This window comes from Perissodus microlepis, chromosome 7 (assembly GCF_051167445.1).
Source record: "Perissodus microlepis isolate ML-2025 ecotype Zambia chromosome 7, ASM5116744v1, whole genome shotgun sequence".
NCBI classification, from domain to species: Eukaryota; Metazoa; Chordata; class Actinopteri; order Cichliformes; family Cichlidae; genus Perissodus; species Perissodus microlepis.
In genome coordinates this window covers 57,101,634-57,119,669 of record NC_140467.1, presented here as the reverse complement: position 1 = coordinate 57,119,669, position 18,036 = coordinate 57,101,634, and the positions used below count along the sequence as shown (strand labels likewise).

Here is an 18,036-nt window from a genome sequence, read left to right as displayed (position 1 = left end):
TTAAACTAGCCACTGTGACCATTGAGGCAGAGCAGAATGAATGATACTGATGGGAACTATGAGGGTTTGTAGTTAAATTCCTGCTCTTACAGGATCAGTGAGTGTCTGTTTAAAGATTATTAACATACACTGTAAAATCTAATTAGTTCCCAGAACTCAAAAAAAATTGAGGAAACTCGTTGCCTCAAAAAAACTGAGTAAAGCTTAGCTAAAAATGACTAAATTAGGACAACTATTTTGAGTACTCTGTACAAGCTCATTTGTTCCCAGAACTCATAAAAATTGGATCAAGTTTACGTAAGATGACCAAGTTAGGGCAACTTACTCATTTTGAGTACACTGTACAGCCTTGTTAGTTCCCAGAACTCAAAAAAATTAAGGAAACTCGTTGCCTCAAAAAAAAAAGAAAACTAAGTAAAGCTTACTTAAGATGACTAATATTGCAAGTCTGCAGTATTAAGAATAACTTGATATTTCTGACTGTACAATACTAATTGTTTACCTACTGACAAACATTTCAAGTTCAACTAAATGAAAAAACAATTTGTGGTAACCTGAATATGATTAAAAATAATTAACAACACTTTTTGTAAGGATGTTAAAATCAGACCAACTTTTATTTTCAAACACAACAAAGTATAACAGCCAACATACTGGACACTGTTCTGCTGAACAACAAACAATTATATTGCCATCATTGTTATAATCTTACAATGAAACAAAGTCTCAGATTTAGTTATTCTGAAAATAAGTTTAGGCCTACCACAACTTTGTTTTGTACTTACATTACTTATATAATCAAAATAAAATATTTGTTGTTCTGTCACAAATGCAGTCTCTAATTTAAACAACACATTTGTTTTGCATTCCAACACAGGAGCTGGAATGTTGTAATATTTTAAGGATGGCTTGTTTCCAGTCCAGGCATTACTGCCTGAATGACTATCATGGATGGAGGTGATCCAAATGTAGGTGCAGAAGAAAGTCTTTAACTTCCCTTAAGTACAGTGGCAGTGGATGTGGGTTGGAGATGCAATGAGCTTGAACCTGCAGGCGACCATCTTCACTGACCACACCATCTGTGACGGAGGACTCATCTCTCCTGGTGTCCTGCAAGCAAACAATCATATTTTTTGGAACATGAACTGCTGAATTGCTTTCTTAAAACATTTTTTTCTGCATTTGGTATAAAACAGACTCCAATTTAGACAATCTCAGGCTCCCTCCCCACCGGAGAAGTGACATTCAATGTCCCAATTGTCAGTCTGGATAGCCCTGACCCCCACCCGACACACAATAATGTCATGAAAGCATCATTTTAAAAAGGGCTATGCAAACATGGCCAATAACTTTCATTCTAATGATGTGCAAAATGATTTGGGCACAAAACAAATTTTGCTGTTAGAAAACTTGCAGACTTCACTATATACAGTGTAGACCCTCTAAACTAAGTTTGGGGGATGTGATCTTTCAAGAAATGCAGACCAAACTGTTGTTGTTTGTTTACTTACACAGCATGTCTTGTAGAATTAACTGGAGTCACCAGCAACAGCCTAGTGCAGTCATATCTCAAGTCTAATAACAGAAGACAGGAAAAGATCAGTAAAGAAACAAGTTCCCCAAACCAAAAAACAAATAAAACAATAAGTAAAACAGGCTGATCTAAAGTATGATTAAAGTTCAGCCTGATTAATATAAATGTCACTGACAGTTGCTAATATATTGGAAAACCAAAATACTTACCACTGAGTTGATGTCTTTCTGTCCAACAGCAGGAGTGCTGGTCCCGAGCCTCAAAGACAGTAAGAAGCAAGCAGAGGGAGAAAAAACACAACATTTTTCAGAAACCGATTTGATCCTTAATGGCTGTGCAATCATTGTAACATAGAGTTTGCTTATGTTGTTAAATAAAGGCTAGATTTGACATTAATAGATGCCACAGATGTTCAAGGTGCCACAAAGCATGAAAAAAATGGACGTCTCGGAAAACGTCGGGGCATTTTTGCAAATATGTGATGTCTTGATAAATCGAGCAGATATTTGAACTTTCGACAGCTACATTCTCGCCTGAAAATATCTTAGAAGTTGATTTTGTGACCCAGAAAAAGTAATAAGTTTTTTAGCCGCGCTCCTCCGCCATTGCCGCGCTTACAAGTACGCACAGGCTCCTACAACCATGGCCGACATATGCGATCCTCCTTTTCCCCAGATTACCCTTTCTGGGTCACAACATAACCTTTTAAGATATTTTCAGCGGAGAATGTAGCTGTGTAATGCTGAAATATCTACTTAATTTATCAAAATATCACATATTTGCAAAAGTGCCTCCACGTTTTCGTAGAGCTCTGTTATCCACCAGCGCGATAGCTGACCGGGAGGTCAAGGCTTGATAACAGTCCGCGAGCACAGCTAACTCCTGGCTTATTGTTTTCACCCCCCCGAAGAATTTTGTCTGGGCTCTTATCTCACTTTTTTATTTCAAACAATCAACAGAAAATTTCACAGACATATTTTTATTTAAGGTTTTTAAGGCTGTGGTGTTAATTTTTAAGTAACATGAGCCCAGCCGCAGCAGCAACGCTAGGCTAACACTAACTAGCTAGCACGATTATAAACCTGGTGCTAAACTAAGAGAAGCCACAAAATCAGTTTGAATAAGAGTAAACATTTACTCACCAAGTCAGTGTATCAGGTAAAGATCCACAGCAATGACAACAATAATCTCTTGAGCTGACGCTTTTCTAGGTTTGCTCAACATATTCCTTAAAAAATGCTGGCACCATGAACATGCGGACTGATCCGTGCTAGGGAGGAGGACGGTAGTGACGTGGCATTTTCAAAACACATCTTTCATCCTTCCGCACTGAGAAGAAAAACTTCCATCTTACTTAGTTTTTCTAAGTTAAGACAACTCAAATAAATTGAGTTTATCAGCGTTTTTGCATAAAATGTACTGGTAACTTATTTAAATCGAGTTCTAATAACAAATTGATAAAAAAAACTGAGTTCAGCCTATTTAATATTTTTAATTAAACACAATATTACATTTTACAGCGTACTTTTACATCACTATGGAACACCAGCATTTCTGTAGAGGACAGAACCACCTGCTTTAATCTACCATGATGCTCTGTGTTATGTTGTCATGGCAATATGAAGTCAAATAAATACAAATACATAAAATGCACATTTGAAGGAGGACAAGAAGACAGGCAACTGGAAGAGCTTTTGAAGCAGGAAAACTTTTCTGGATTACTCTTAATTTAACTGGAAATTTTGCGAATACAAGTCAAGGAGGAAACAAGGAGGCAGGTTGGATTATATCTGAGGACAGGACGCATGAAGGAGAAGCATGAGGAGAGAGAAAACAGCAGAGCGATGGTGCAGAGCTAATCGTGGATCAAGTCGAAGAAGCAAGCATCAAAACTGTGAGTAAACATAACACATAAAGACTTAAAAATGACTGTGCTGATTAAGGAAACATTAAATTTGGTTAGTTTGGGGTCTGCAGCTTCAGGTTTGTGGGTTCAGTTGGTCTCAAAATTGAGGAAAGACAAAAAATTTTCTTTTGAAAGGTTGTTGGAGGATTCTTACTGTAAGAAATACCTGGGTGTGCAACTGCTTTTATTTAAAAAAAAAGTTGAATTTTATTTAGTCACATTGGAAAGGGAAAATTGGAGGATCGGGACAATAATGTGGCCAGATTTACTGTTTCCTTAATCAGAACAATAATTTTGATCTGAACTAGAAATTTTGAAATGGGTTATTTTCTTTCTTCTCTACTGATCACTGTGTTAAAGGTTGAGTTACTTGTCAGTCTACATTTATGTTAAAGGTACTTTTAAAAAATGCAGTTTATTCGTAATTTTGTAGAAAAAGGCTCTGCACCTGTGAAAAAAAGAAAATAGGTATCCACACCCCCAAAATTGCTGTAGATCAGAGTAGCTAAGCCCTGGTTAACTGCAATTATATAACAGGAGATGAAAAATATTGGAATGATTGAAAGAAGCAAAGATTGCTTTAGGGTTTGAAGATTTGACTTTCTTATTGAAAGAGACGAAAACGAATCCATGTGTGACACTGAGAAAAAAACTGAAAGCTTAAAAGATCTGGAGGTCTGACTACTGTTATTCAAACTTGTTTTAATGACATTAGAAAGAAAAATGGGATGTTTAAAAAGGTAAAATATAAAGATGATTTTTATATTACTTGAAAAAATGATGTTGGTTAGCGCTTCTGTACTTAGAAAAATGCTGGGTCACTAGTAAACTGAGATTTAATGTGATAAACTGAGGAAAGGTAATATAATCTACACACTCGCTATTATTGTTGTAATCCATACAACAGTTAATATTTAATCAGTCATCATTCATAATTGGTGATCTATGCAAGTTTTAAGGAATAATATTTATTTACATTCCCAATTAATTTGCAAAATCTAAAAGCGAATCTTGGTTTTTTAAGAAAAAAAGACGTTTCTAACTGACTTCAAACTTTTTTGAGCTGTAGAGTAGATTGATGAGCACGCAATAAAGTCAACATGTTAGAGAGAGTTTGCCATGAACTCAATTTTGATGACAGACACAGCTAAAAAAAAATGAGCGTTTTGTTGACACTGATGACAAAATCCTGATCAGATACAGACAGACACATGCATACAACACACACTGCTGCTCAAAAGTTTGTGGTCAGATTGAAACAGTTGTCTTTTAATTAATAATTTACATTTACTTTAACATAATATTACACAAAGCTTACCAGTAATGTTTTCACAGATGTGTGTTTAATGAATCATTTATGTTAAATCAACCATGATGCATCAGGAAATGTCTACACACTAATACATGGGCTCATTTTTAGTAACAATCACTCTTGTGTGGACAGATCACATGGTTATAAACCAGGTGAAAAATGACTTCAAACTTTTGAGCTGTAGTGTAGATTGCAATGATAGTGTATAGTTATCTATTACAGAAGAATATATAGAAGTATGAGGACAGGGAGACACTGTAAAAAAGTTATGGGCTGTCTTGCTGCAGAGAAAGTGGAGTCTGTCAAACTTGAAAAGCTCCCTAATTGGCAGCTGGCAGGTTGAATGATGCTCTGCCTCTGTGGTCAAGTACAGACATAGGCCTTAAGCAACCATGAGCCACTGATAAGCGTGACAGATTAGGAAACATGCATACAGTTCATTAGTTAGACTCCTATGAGCCACTAATAGGAGAAAATGAGCACGCAATAAAGTGGACTTGTTAGGGAGAGATTGCCATCAGAGTTAAAACACTCCAACTCAATTTTGACGACAGACGCGGCTAAAAAAATGAGCGTTTTGTTGACACTGATGACAAAATCCTGATCAGATACAGACAGACACATGCATACAACACACACTACTGCTCAAAAGTTTGTGGTCAGATTGAAACAGTCGTCTTTTAATTAATAACTTACATTTACTTTAACATAATATTACACAAAGCTTACCAGTAATGTTTTCACAGATGTGTGTTTAATGAATCATTTATGTTAAATCACCCATGATGCATTAGGAAATGTCTACACAGTTATACATGGACTCATTTTTAGCAACAATTGCTCTTGTGTGGACAGATCACATGGTTATATACCAGGTGAAAACTGACTTCAAACTTTTGAGCTGTAGTGTAGATTGCAATGATAGAGTATAGTTATCTATTACAGAGGAATATATAGAAGTATGAGGACAGGGAGACACTGTAAAAAAGTTATGAGCTGTCTTGCTGCAGAGAAAGTGGAGTCTGTCATCCTTGAAAAGCTCCAAAGATAGGCAGCTGGCAGGTGGAATGATGCTCTGCCTCTGTGGTCAAGTACAGACATAGGCCTTAAGCAACCATGAGCCACTGATAAGCGTGACAGATTAGGAAACATGCATACAGTTCATTACTTAGACTCCTATGAGCCACTAATAGGAGAAAATGAGCACGCAATAAAGTGGACTTGTTAGGGAGAGATTGCCATCAGAGTTAAAACACTCAAACTCAATTTTGACGACAGACGCGGCTAAAAAAAAATTGAGCGTTTGGTTGACACTGATGACAAAATCCTGATCAGATACAGACAGACACATGCATACAACACACACTACTGCTCAAAAGTTTGTGGTCAGATTGAAACAGTCGTCTTTTAATTAATAATTTACATTTACTTTAACATAATATTACATGAAATTTATCAGTAATGTTTTCACAGATGTGTGTTTAATGAATCATTTATGTTAAATCACCCATGATGCATTAGGAAATGTCTACACACTTATACATGGGCTCATTTTTAGTAACAATCACTCTTGTGTGGACCGATCACATGGTTATAAACCAGGGGAAAATTGACTTCAAACTTTTGAGCTGTAGTGTAGATTGATTGCAATGATAGTGTATAGTTATCTATTACAGAAGAATATATAGAAGTATGAGGACAGGGAGACACTGTAAAAAAATTATGAGCTGTCTTGCTGCAGAGAAAGTGGAGTCTGTCATCCTTGAAAAGCTCCCTAATTGGCAGCTGGCAGGTTGAATGATGCTCTGCCTCTGTGGTCAAGTACAGACATAGGCCTTAAGCAACCATGAGCCACTGATAAGCGTGACAGATTAGGAAACATGCATACAGTTCATTAGTTAGACTCCTATGAGCCACTAATAGGAGAAAATGAGCACGCAATAAAGTGGACTTGTTAGGGAGAGATTGCCATCAGAGTTAAAACACTCCAACTCAATTTTGATGACAGACACAGCTAAAAAAATTGAGCGTTTTGTTGACACTGATGACAAAATCCTGATCAGATACAGACAGACACATGCATACAACACACACTACTGCTCAAAAGTTTGTGGTCAGTTTCAAACAGTTGTCTTTTAATTAATAATTTACATTTACTTTAACATAATATTACATGAAATTTATCAGAAATGTTTTCACAGATGTGTGTTTAATGAATCATTTATGTTAAATCACCCATGATGCATTAGGAAATGTCTACACACTTATACATGGGCCAATTTTTAGTAACCATCACTGCTGTGTGGACCGATCACATGGTTATAAACCAGGGGAAAATTGACTTCAAACTTTTGAGCTGTAGTGTAGATTGATTGCAATGATAGAGTATAGTTATCTATTACAGAGGAATATATAGAAGTATGAGGACAGGGAGACACTGTAAAAAAGTTATGAGCTGTCTTGCTGCAGAGAAAGTGGAGTCTGTCATCCTTGAAAAGCTCCCAAGATAGGCAGCTGGCAGGTTGAATGATGCTCTGCCTCTGTGGTCAAGTACAGACATAGGCCTTAAGCAACCATGAGCCACTGATAAGCGTGACAGATTAGGAAACATGCATACAGTTCATTACTTAGACTCCTATGAGCCACTAATAAGAGAAAATGAGCACGCAATAAAGTGGACTTGTTAGGGAGAGATTGCCATCAGAGTTAAAACACTCCAACTAAATTTTTGACGACAGACGCGGCTAAAAAAATGAGCGTTTTGTTGACACTGATGACAAAATCCTGGTCAGATACAGACAGACACATGCATACAACACACACTGCTGCTCAAAAGTTTGTGGTCAGATTGAAACAGTCGTCTTTTAATTAATAATTTACATTTACTTTAACATAATATTACATGAAATTTATCAGTAATGTTTACACAGATGTGTGTTTAATGAATCATTTCTGTTAAATCACCCATGATGCATTAGGAAATGTCTACACACTAATACTTGGGCTTATTTTTAGTAACAATCACTCTTGTGTGGACAGATCACATGGTTATAAACCAGGTGAAAAATGACTTCAAACTTTTGACCTGTAGTGTAGATTGCAATGATAGTGTATAGTTATCTATTACAGAGGAATATATAGAAGTATGAGGATAGGGAGAAACTGTAAAAAAGTTATGAGCTGTCTTGCTGCAGAGAAAGTGGAGTCTGTCATCCTTGAAAAGCTCCCAAGATAGGCAGCTGGCAGGTTGAATGATGCTCTGCCTCTGTGGTCAAGTACAGACATAGGCCTTAAGCAACCATGAGCCACTGATAAGCGTGAGAAATTAGTCCACTTAATGCATGTTTCCTAATTATATACGTATGAGCCACTAATAGGAGAAAATGAGCACGCAATAAAGTGGACTTGTTAGGGAGAGATTGCCATCAGAGTTAAAACACTCCAACTACATTTTTGATGATAGACACAGCTAAAAAATGAGCGTTTTGTTGACACTGATGACAAAATCCGTATCAGATACAGACAGACACATGCATACAACACACACTACTGCTCAAAAGTTTGTTGTCAGATTCAAACTGTCGTATTTTTAACTAATAATTTACATTTACTTTAACATAATATTACATGAATTTTATCAGTAATGTTTACACAGATGTGTGTTTAATGAATCATTTATGTTAAATCACCCATGATGCATTAGGAAATGTCTACACACTTATACATGGGCCAATTTTTAGTAACCATCACTGCTGTGTGGACCGATCACATGGTTATAAACCAGGGGAAAATTGACTTCAAACTTTTGAGCTGTAGTGTAGATTGATTGCAATGATAGTGTATAGTTATCTATTACAGAAGAATATATAGAAGTATGAGGACAGGGAGACACTGTAAAAAGTTATGAGCTGTCTTGCTGCAGAGAAAGTGGAGTCTGTCATCCTTGAAAAGCTCCCAAGATAGGCAGCTGGCAGGTTGAATGATGCTCTGCCTCTGTGGTCAAGTACAGACATAGGCCTTAAGCAACCATGAGCCACTGATAAGCATGAGAAATTAGTCCACTTAATGCATGTTTCCTAATTATATACGTATGAGCCACTAATAGGAAAAAATGAGCACGCAATAAAGTGGACTTGTTAGGGAGAGATTGCCATCAGAGTTAAAACACTCCAACTCAATTTTGACGACAGACGCGGATAAAAAAAATTGAGCGTTTTCTTGACACTGATGACAAAATCCTGATCAGATACAGACAGACACATGCATACAACACACACTACTGCTCAAAAGTTTGTGGTCAGATTGAAACAGTCGTCTTTTAATTAATAATTTACATTTACTTTAACATAATATTACATGAAATTTATCAGTAATGTTTACACAGATGTGTGTTTAATGAATCATTTATGTTAAATCACCCATGATGCATTAGGAAATGTCTACACACTTATACATGGGCTCATTTTTAGTAACAATCACTCTTGTGTGGACCGATCATATGGTTATAAACCAGGGGAAAATTGACTTCAAACTTTTGACCTGTAGTGTAGATTGCAATGATAGAGTATAGTTATCTATTACAGAGGAATATATAGAAGTATGAGGACAGGGAGACACTGTAAAAAAGTTATGAGCTGTCTTGCTGCAGAGAAAGTGGAGTCTGTCATCCTTGAAAAGCTCCCAAGATAGGCAGCTGGCAGGTTGAATGATACTCTGCCTCTGTGGTCAAGTACAGACATAGGCCTTAAGCAACCATGAGCCACTGATAAGCGTGACAGATTAGGAAACATGCATACAGTTCATTACTTAGACTCCTATGAGCCACTAATAGGAGAAAATGAGCACGCAATAAAGTGGACTTGTTAGGGAGAGATTGCCATCAGAGTTAAAACACTCCAACTCAATTTTGACGACAGACGCGGCTAAAAAAAATTGAGCATTTGGTTGACACTGATGACAAAATCCTGATCAGATACAGACAGACACATGCATACAACACACACTACTGCTCAAAAGTTTGTGGTCAGATTGAAACAGTCGTCTTTTAATTAATAATTTACATTTACTTTAACATAATATTACATGAAATTTATCAGTAATGTTTACACAGATGTGTTTTTAATGAATCATTTATGTTAAATCACTCATGATGCATTAGGAAATGTCTACACACTTATACATGGGCTCATTTTTAGTAACAATCACTCTTGTGTGGACCGATCACATGGTTATAAACCAGGGGAAAATTGACTTCAAACTTTTGAGCTGTAGTGTAGATTGATTGCAATGATAGTGTATAGTTATCTATTACAGAAGAATATATAGAAGTATGAGGACAGGGAGACACTGTAAAAAAGTTATGAGCTGTCTTGCTGCAGAGAAAGTGGAGTCTGTCATCCTTGAAAAGCTCCCTAATTGGCAGCTGGCAGGTTGAATGATGCTCTGCCTCTGTGGTCAAGTACAGACATAGGCCTTAAGCAACCATGAGCCACTGATAAGCGTGACAGATTAGGAAACATGCATACAGTTCATTAGTTAGACTCCTATGAGCCACTAATAGGAGAAAATGAGCACGCAATAAAGTGGACTTGTTAGGGAGAGATTGCCATCAGAGTTAAAACACTCCAACTAAATTTTTGACGACAGACGCGGCTAAAAAAATGAGCGTTTTGTTGACACTGATGACAAAATCCTGATCAGATACAGACAGACACATGCATACAACACACACTACTGCTCAAAAGTTTGTGGTCAGATTGAAACAGTCGTCTTTTAATTAATAACTTACATTTACTTTAACATAATATTACACAAAGCTTACCAGTAATGTTTTCACAGATGTGTGTTTAATGAATCATTTATGTTAAATCACCCATGATGCATTAGGAAATGTCTACACAGTTATACATGGACTCATTTTTAGCAACAATTGCTCTTGTGTGGACAGATCACATGGTTATATACCAGGTGAAAACTGACTTCAAACTTTTGAGCTGTAGTGTAGATTGCAATGATAGAGTATAGTTATCTATTACAGAGGAATATATAGAAGTATGAGGACAGGGAGACACTGTAAAAAAGTTATGAGCTGTCTTGCTGCAGAGAAAGTGGAGTCTGTCATCCTTGAAAAGCTCCAAAGATAGGCAGCTGGCAGGTGGAATGATGCTCTGCCTCTGTGGTCAATTACAGACATAGGCCTTAAGCAACCATGAGCCACTGATAAGCGTGACAGATTAGGAAACATGCATACAGTTCATTACTTAGACTCCTATGAGCCACTAATAGGAGAAAATGAGCACGCAATAAAGTGGACTTGTTAGGGAGAGATTGCCATCAGAGTTAAAACACTCCAACTCAATTTTGACGACAGACGCGGCTAAAAAAAATTGAGCGTTTGGTTGACACTGATGACAAAATCCTGATCAGATACAGACAGACACATGCATACAACACACACTACTGCTCAAAAGTTTGTGGTCAGATTGAAACAGTCGTCTTTTAATTAATAATTTACATTTACTTTAACATAATATTACATGAAATTTATCAGTAATGTTTTCACAGATGTGTGTTTAATGAATCATTTATGTTAAATCACCCATGATGCATTAGGAAATGTCTACACACTTATACATGGGCTCATTTTTAGTAACAATCACTCTTGTGTGGACCGATCACATGGTTATAAACCAGGGGAAAATTGACTTCAAACTTTTGAGCTGTAGTGTAGATTGATTGCAATGATAGTGTATAGTTATCTATTACAGAAGAATATATAGAAGTATGAGGACAGGGAGACACTGTAAAAAAATTATGAGCTGTCTTGCTGCAGAGAAAGTGGAGTCTGTCATCCTTGAAAAGCTCCCTAATTGGCAGCTGGCAGGTTGAATGATGCTCTGCCTCTGTGGTCAAGTACAGACATAGGCCTTAAGCAACCATGAGCCACTGATAAGCGTGACAGATTAGGAAACATGCATACAGTTCATTACTTAGACTCCTATGAGCCACTAATAGGAGAAAATGAGCACGCAATAAAGTGGACTTGTTAGGGAGAGATTGCCATCAGAGTTAAAACACTCCAACTCAATTTTGATGACAGACACAGCTAAAAAAATTGAGCGTTTTGTTGACACTGATGACAAAATCCTGATCAGATACAGACAGACACATGCATACAACACACACTGCTGCTCAAAAGTTTGTGGTCAGTTTCAAACAGTTGTCTTTTAATTAATAATTTACATTTACTTTAACATAATATTACATGAAATTTATCAGAAATGTTTTCACAGATGTGTGTTTAATGAATCATTTATGTTAAATCACCCATGATGCATTAGGAAATGTCTACACACTTATACATGGGCCAATTTTTAGTAACCATCACTGCTGTGTGGACCGATCACATGGTTATAAACCAGGGGAAAATTGACTTCAAACTTTTGAGCTGTAGTGTAGATTGATTGCAATGATAGTGTATGGTTATCTATTACAGAAGAATATATAGAAGTATGAGGACAGGGAGACACTGTAAAAAAGTTATGAGCTGTCTTGCTGCAGAGAAAGTGGAGTCTGTCATCCTTGAAAAGCTCCCAAGATAGGCAGCTGGCAGGTTGAATGATGCTCTGCCTCTGTGGTCAAGTACAGACATAGGCCTTAAGCAACCATGAGCCACTGATAAGCGTGACAGATTAGGAAACATGCATACAGTTCATTACTTAGACTCCTATGAGCCACTAATAAGAGAAAATGAGCACGCAATAAAGTGGACTTGTTAGGGAGAGATTGCCATCAGAGTTAAAACACTCCAACTCAATTTTTGATGACAGACACAGCTAAAAAAATGAGCGTTTTGTTGACACTGATGACAAAATCCTGATCAGATACAGACAGACACATGCATACAACACACACTACTGCTCAAAAGTTTGTGGTCAGATTGAAACAGTCGTCTTTTAATTAATAATTTACATTTACTTTAACATAATATTACATGAAATTTATCAGTAATGTTTTCACAGATGTGTTTTTAATGAATCATTTATGTTAAATCACCCATGATGCATTAGGAAATGTCTACACACTTATACATGGGCTCATTTTTAGTAACAATCACTCTTGTGTGGACAGATCACATGGTTATAAACCAGGTGAAAATTGACTTCAAACTTTTGAGCTGTAGTGTAGATTGATTGCAATGATAGTGTATAGTTATCTATTACAGAAGAATATATAGAAGTATGAGGACAGGGAGACACTGTAAAAAAGTTATGAGCTGTCTAGCTGCAGAGAAAGTGGAGTCTGTCATCCTTGAAAAGCTCCCAAGATAGGCAGCTGGCAGGTTGAATGATGCTCTGCCTCTGTGGTCAAGTACAGACATAGGCCTTAAGCAACCATGAGCCACTGATAAGCGTGACAGATTAGGAAACATGCATACAGTTCATTACTTAGACTCCTATGAGCCACTAATAAGAGAAAATGAGCACGCAATAAAGTGGACTTGTTAGGGAGAGATTGCCATCAGAGTTAAAACACTCCAACTAAATTTTTGATGATAGACACAGCTAAAAAATGAGCGTTTTGTTGACACTGATGACAAAATCCGTATCAGATACAGACAGACACATGCATACAACACACACTACTGCTCAAAGGTTTGTTGTCAGATTCAAACTGTCGTATTTTTAACTAATAATTTACATTTACTTTAACATAATATTACATGAAATTTATCAGTAATGTTTACACAGATGTGTGTTTAATGAATCATTTATGTTAAATCAACCATGATGCGTTAGGAAATGTCAACACAGTTATACATGGGCTCATTTTTAGTAACAATCACTCTTGTGTGGACCGATCACATGGTTATAAACCAGGGGAAAATTGACTTCAAACTTTTGAGCTGTAGTGTAGATTGATTGCAATGATAGTGTATAGTTATCTATTACAGAAGAATATATAGAAGTATGAGGACAGGGAGACACTGTAAAAAAGTTATGAGCTGTCTTGCTGCAGAGAAAGTGGAGTCTGTCATCCTTGAAAAGCTCCCAAGATAGGCAGCTGGCAGGTTGAATGATGCTCTGCCTCTGTGGTCAAGTACAGACATAGGCCTTAAGCAACCATGAGCCACTGATAAGCGTGAGAAATTAGTCCACTTAATGCATGTTTCCTAATTATATACGTATGAGCCACTAATAGGAAAAAATGAGCACGCAATAAAGTGGACTTGTTAGGGAGAGATTGCCATCAGAGTTAAAACACTCCAACTCAATTTTGATGATGGACACAGCTAAAAAATTGAGCGTTTTGTTGACAGTGATGACAAAATCCCGATCAGATACAGACAGACACATGCATACAACACACACTACTGCTCAAAAGTTTGTGGTCAGATTCAAACATTCTTGTAAAATTATATTTGCTTTAACATAATATTACGCAAAGTTTACCAGTGATGTTTTCACAGATGTGTGTTTAATGAATCATTTATGTTAAATCACCCATGATGCATTAGGAAATGTCTACACAGTTATACATGGACCAAATTTTAGTAACAATCACTGCTGTATGGACACATGGAACACATTTGATTTAATCAGATTACAAACAGAAAATGGGATGATCCATTACAAACCTCGATAATTTACTGTTTTTAATCCACACAATCATTTTGGTTTGTGCTGATATGTTTGGAAAAAGGTTTCTTGACTGACAAGTTTGGATGTAACATCACAAACTGACATCTGGTGACACGATGTACCAAATAAAAATGGGCCTCTGTAGATGTCATGGTTCCCTATCCCTCTTTTTCTGGCCTGCTTCTTTCTCTCTCTCCTCTTTCGGTGTATGCCTGTGTTGTTGTCCGTGTGCTTGTCTTTTTTAGGGGATGCTCCTCCACCTTCCCGTCCCTCAGTCACTTGTGAACAATCAGCTGATTACTCACCTGTTCCTCACGAGGTCTTCATGTTGGCTTCTAAACAACCACATCATTGCAGTACCAAGGTAACGTATCATGCCACAGTCATGTCACATTTTCCATCAGTTCTTGCCTTTGCTCACTGGCTGTTTCTGTGCAGATGTTTCAGCATTACGGATCTCCGCGACCTTCTGTGACAGTGTCTGAGTGTGCCTCCAGACAACCTTCCCTACCTCTGCCCCGTCTCCTGGAGCCCATAGTGTTTATCCTGTATTGATAACTATCTGCAAATATACCTGTAAGACTTTACCACAGTGTCTCATCATCATTCTGTTGTTTTCATAACAGTACACTGTAGAAATAATGGACTGTGTATTAGGTATTGAGGTCATAGTGAAAGTAGTTTATTAGTGTGTGTCGTAGTATGATTTTGTTGTTGATAGGATTTAAGATTACAAAATAGAAAATAGTCCTGGGATGGGAACAAAGAACTGAGGTGCAGGGAAGTGGGGCAGTTAACCCCCAAACACAGGACAGTAGCAAGATTTACTGAGGGTGAGGGGCAGACAATTGCCAATGTACATTACCTTAAAAGGAGATGGGGGTCAGGGTGTCAGCACCCCAGGCCACTTTACCAGTGTTTTTCCATTGTGGGGGATTCACTGTAGAAACTGGAGACCAGAGACTATAACTGTAATTGTTGTGTGAAACCCTTCAGATCAACCTTTAGAGTAGGACTGCACAGGATGCAGTGTGCTGATTTCCAGATGCATCTGTAAGGAAAATGGGTAATAAAAGGATTGTGTGAAATTTGGAAACATCTCTGCGTGATCTCTACCAAGACAAAAAAGAATCGGAGAGACCGACGTTGTCTCAACAACACTTAGTAGATATTCCACTAAATCTCTGTAACGTTGGACCCAAGAAACATAAGCTGGAGCGAATTTGACAACAGCAGAACTTTTATTTAATACTGTGGTTTTGTACAGGGACACAGACACTCCCGCTCTCTCTCTCTGCTGTCACGTCCGCTCTCCTCCTCCGACTGTCACTGCCAACATATAAAGAGACACAATCACTGTCAGATCCCAGCACACCTGTTCACCCCGCCCCTGCGCCACCCCGGGAGCTCACTGCGTCACCCCTCCTCTGCAGCTGGCCAGAGACCACACCCACGCCACAATCTCATTTGTGATTTATGATAAATGTTACCATTAATTATTTATATTTCTTTACGCTTCTGATTAATTTAGTAAAACATCAAAACGATTTTCACTGTTGACAGTAAATAAGACATTTCTAATTCTCTACAGACTTTTGAGCTGTAGTATAGATTGCAATAATAGTGTATGATTATTGTTTATAGCAGATGAAATAGAAGCATCAGGACAGGGTGTGAATAAAAGTTATGAGTTGTGTTGCTGCAGAGAAAGTTGTTCACTCTGGTGAGGTCTAATGAGTCTAATGGGAGGCTGAGCCTTCAGCTTTCCTGTCCCTGTCCTGTTTAACCAGAAATGCTCTCGTCTTTTAACATTAAACTCATAACTTTCCTTTTTGATCAGTCTTATAGCTACAGCTGGATCAGCTGACCCTGTCCCATCCTTTAGTTATGCTGTTATAGGCTACAACTGCTGATTAACTTCCCATCATGCACTGAGCACTTCTGTCTTTTACTCTCAGTGTGTTAATACATCACTACTGCGTGTCAGTAACGTTGGTCCTCTTCCTCCCATCATGTGTTTTGTCTTGTCCTCGTATGCTCTTGATTTTTTTCTTATTTTGTCTTTTCTGTCATCCCCAACCAGTTGCTCATCCTTGAGCCTCATTCTGCCGAACATTTCTTAAAAGGGTTTTTTTTCCATCCCACCATCCCCAAGTGCTTGCTCATAGGGGATTATTTAATTGTTGGGGTTTTGTCTCTATTATTTTTAAGGTCTTTTATTTATTATATTTAACAATTATTATTGTAAAATTGTGCTACATAAATCAAATGTACTCAAATTAAATTCCCATTCAAACCTAAAGTCGTCTCACCCAATTTGGACGTCCAGCCTAAAAGAATACTACAATATCAACCAGAAATTAGAAGCATAGCCAGCAGCTGTTATATTTAGTTTCTAATTTAATCATTTTGGCTGGTTTAAAAATAAACACTCATAAAAGATCATTGTTTCATTGTCTGGTTTATTCTTTGTCCATTTATCGATTATCCAAGTCCTTAAAACACACACATGTATATATGAATAATTCAGTCATAGAAAAATTAATGTACTGAGATCCTGCGCTCTTACATGGAGATATAAAACTATTTTTGTTAAACAATGAGCTCTTTATTGCTTGATAGTATAAAATAAAACTATTTTGTCCATACTTTTAAAAAACAATGTAATGGCACCAAAGTAACAACTTCCTGTTCAAAAGAGAAGTTTAGTTTTTAGCTTTATGAAAACGGCTGTGCTAGGTTTATTGTTGTCACTGTACACTCGCTCAATCATCATCCTTTTCTAATTTAGAGATGTATCCTGTTTAGTGGTGCCAATCTGAGGATGTAGCAGTTGCAGCTGGCAGAAAAAAAGGGCTTTCACATTGCATGAGTTATATGAAACGAGGTAACTGTTGAGTGCAGAGTTGAAAGCTGGTCTGACAGACACCGGTCCTGCAGCAGACAGGCTCACAGTGGGATTGAGAAATAAACACTTCTCTACCAGTCCCCCACTGACTGTACAAATATAAATGTATTTTTAGTTGTTAATTATCGAGTTCATGTGCATAAAAACATGTACTGGTGCTCTGTGCATGTACAGCGATACTGATATAACGCAGGAAGAATTGGACCTTACAGCGTCTGTGGAAGTGCTCTTTGTGTAGGACTCACAAGGCAAACCTGTACTAGAGAATGAGCTAAAGCACCTCAAATTAGTTTCAGTGTTTAAACTGTCATTTGTATTTTTTCAAAGCAAAAACCAATGCTGTCGCCACTGAGTGAGCATCAGCGCCCTCTGCAGTTTGTGTGTAGAAGCGAAAAAGCTTACAGCACCTGGTATTCCCAGGCGGTCTCCCATCCAAGTACTGACCAGGCCCGACCCTGCTTAGCTTCCGAGATCAAACGAGATCGGGCGTGTTCAGGGTGGTATGGCCGTAAGCAAGAGCAATTGCATATAAAACGCGTTTTGTGGGTGGCAAATGTCACACACACCGTTTGATATACGCTTTCGTGTTTTACAGCGAAAACATGCAATCCTTCGTTATAAACTGCAGCTTCAACATTGAGCTACAATAATGCTTTTCCCGCAGTAACATCTCAATAATAACACTTGTTAGTTTATTACAGCACAGTGTTAAAGTGACAGAGAGCACACAGTGTG

The 18,036-nt window shown here is 37.5% G+C and overlaps 1 long non-coding RNA gene and 1 other non-coding gene across 3 annotated transcripts; both read right to left on the bottom strand.

Annotated features, from left to right (window-relative positions):
* Positions 1–454: 454 nt before the first annotated feature.
* Positions 455–3,972, bottom strand: LOC146384282 (uncharacterized). Of its 2 annotated transcripts, XR_014800849.1 has the most exons (4): positions 2,677–3,972; positions 1,744–1,792; positions 1,512–1,575; positions 455–1,110 (listed from the first exon to the last, which is right to left on the bottom strand). It is a non-coding gene; the product is annotated as an uncharacterized LOC146384282 (long non-coding RNA). The 2 variants fall into 2 exon arrangements; XR_014800848.1 differs by having other exon boundaries at positions 1,744–2,978.
* A 13,724-nt stretch (positions 3,973–17,696) lies between these two features.
* Positions 17,697–17,815, bottom strand: LOC146384281 (5S ribosomal RNA). Its single transcript, XR_014800923.1, has one exon. It is a non-coding gene; the product is annotated as a 5S ribosomal RNA (ribosomal RNA).
* Positions 17,816–18,036: the final 221 nt, after the last annotated feature.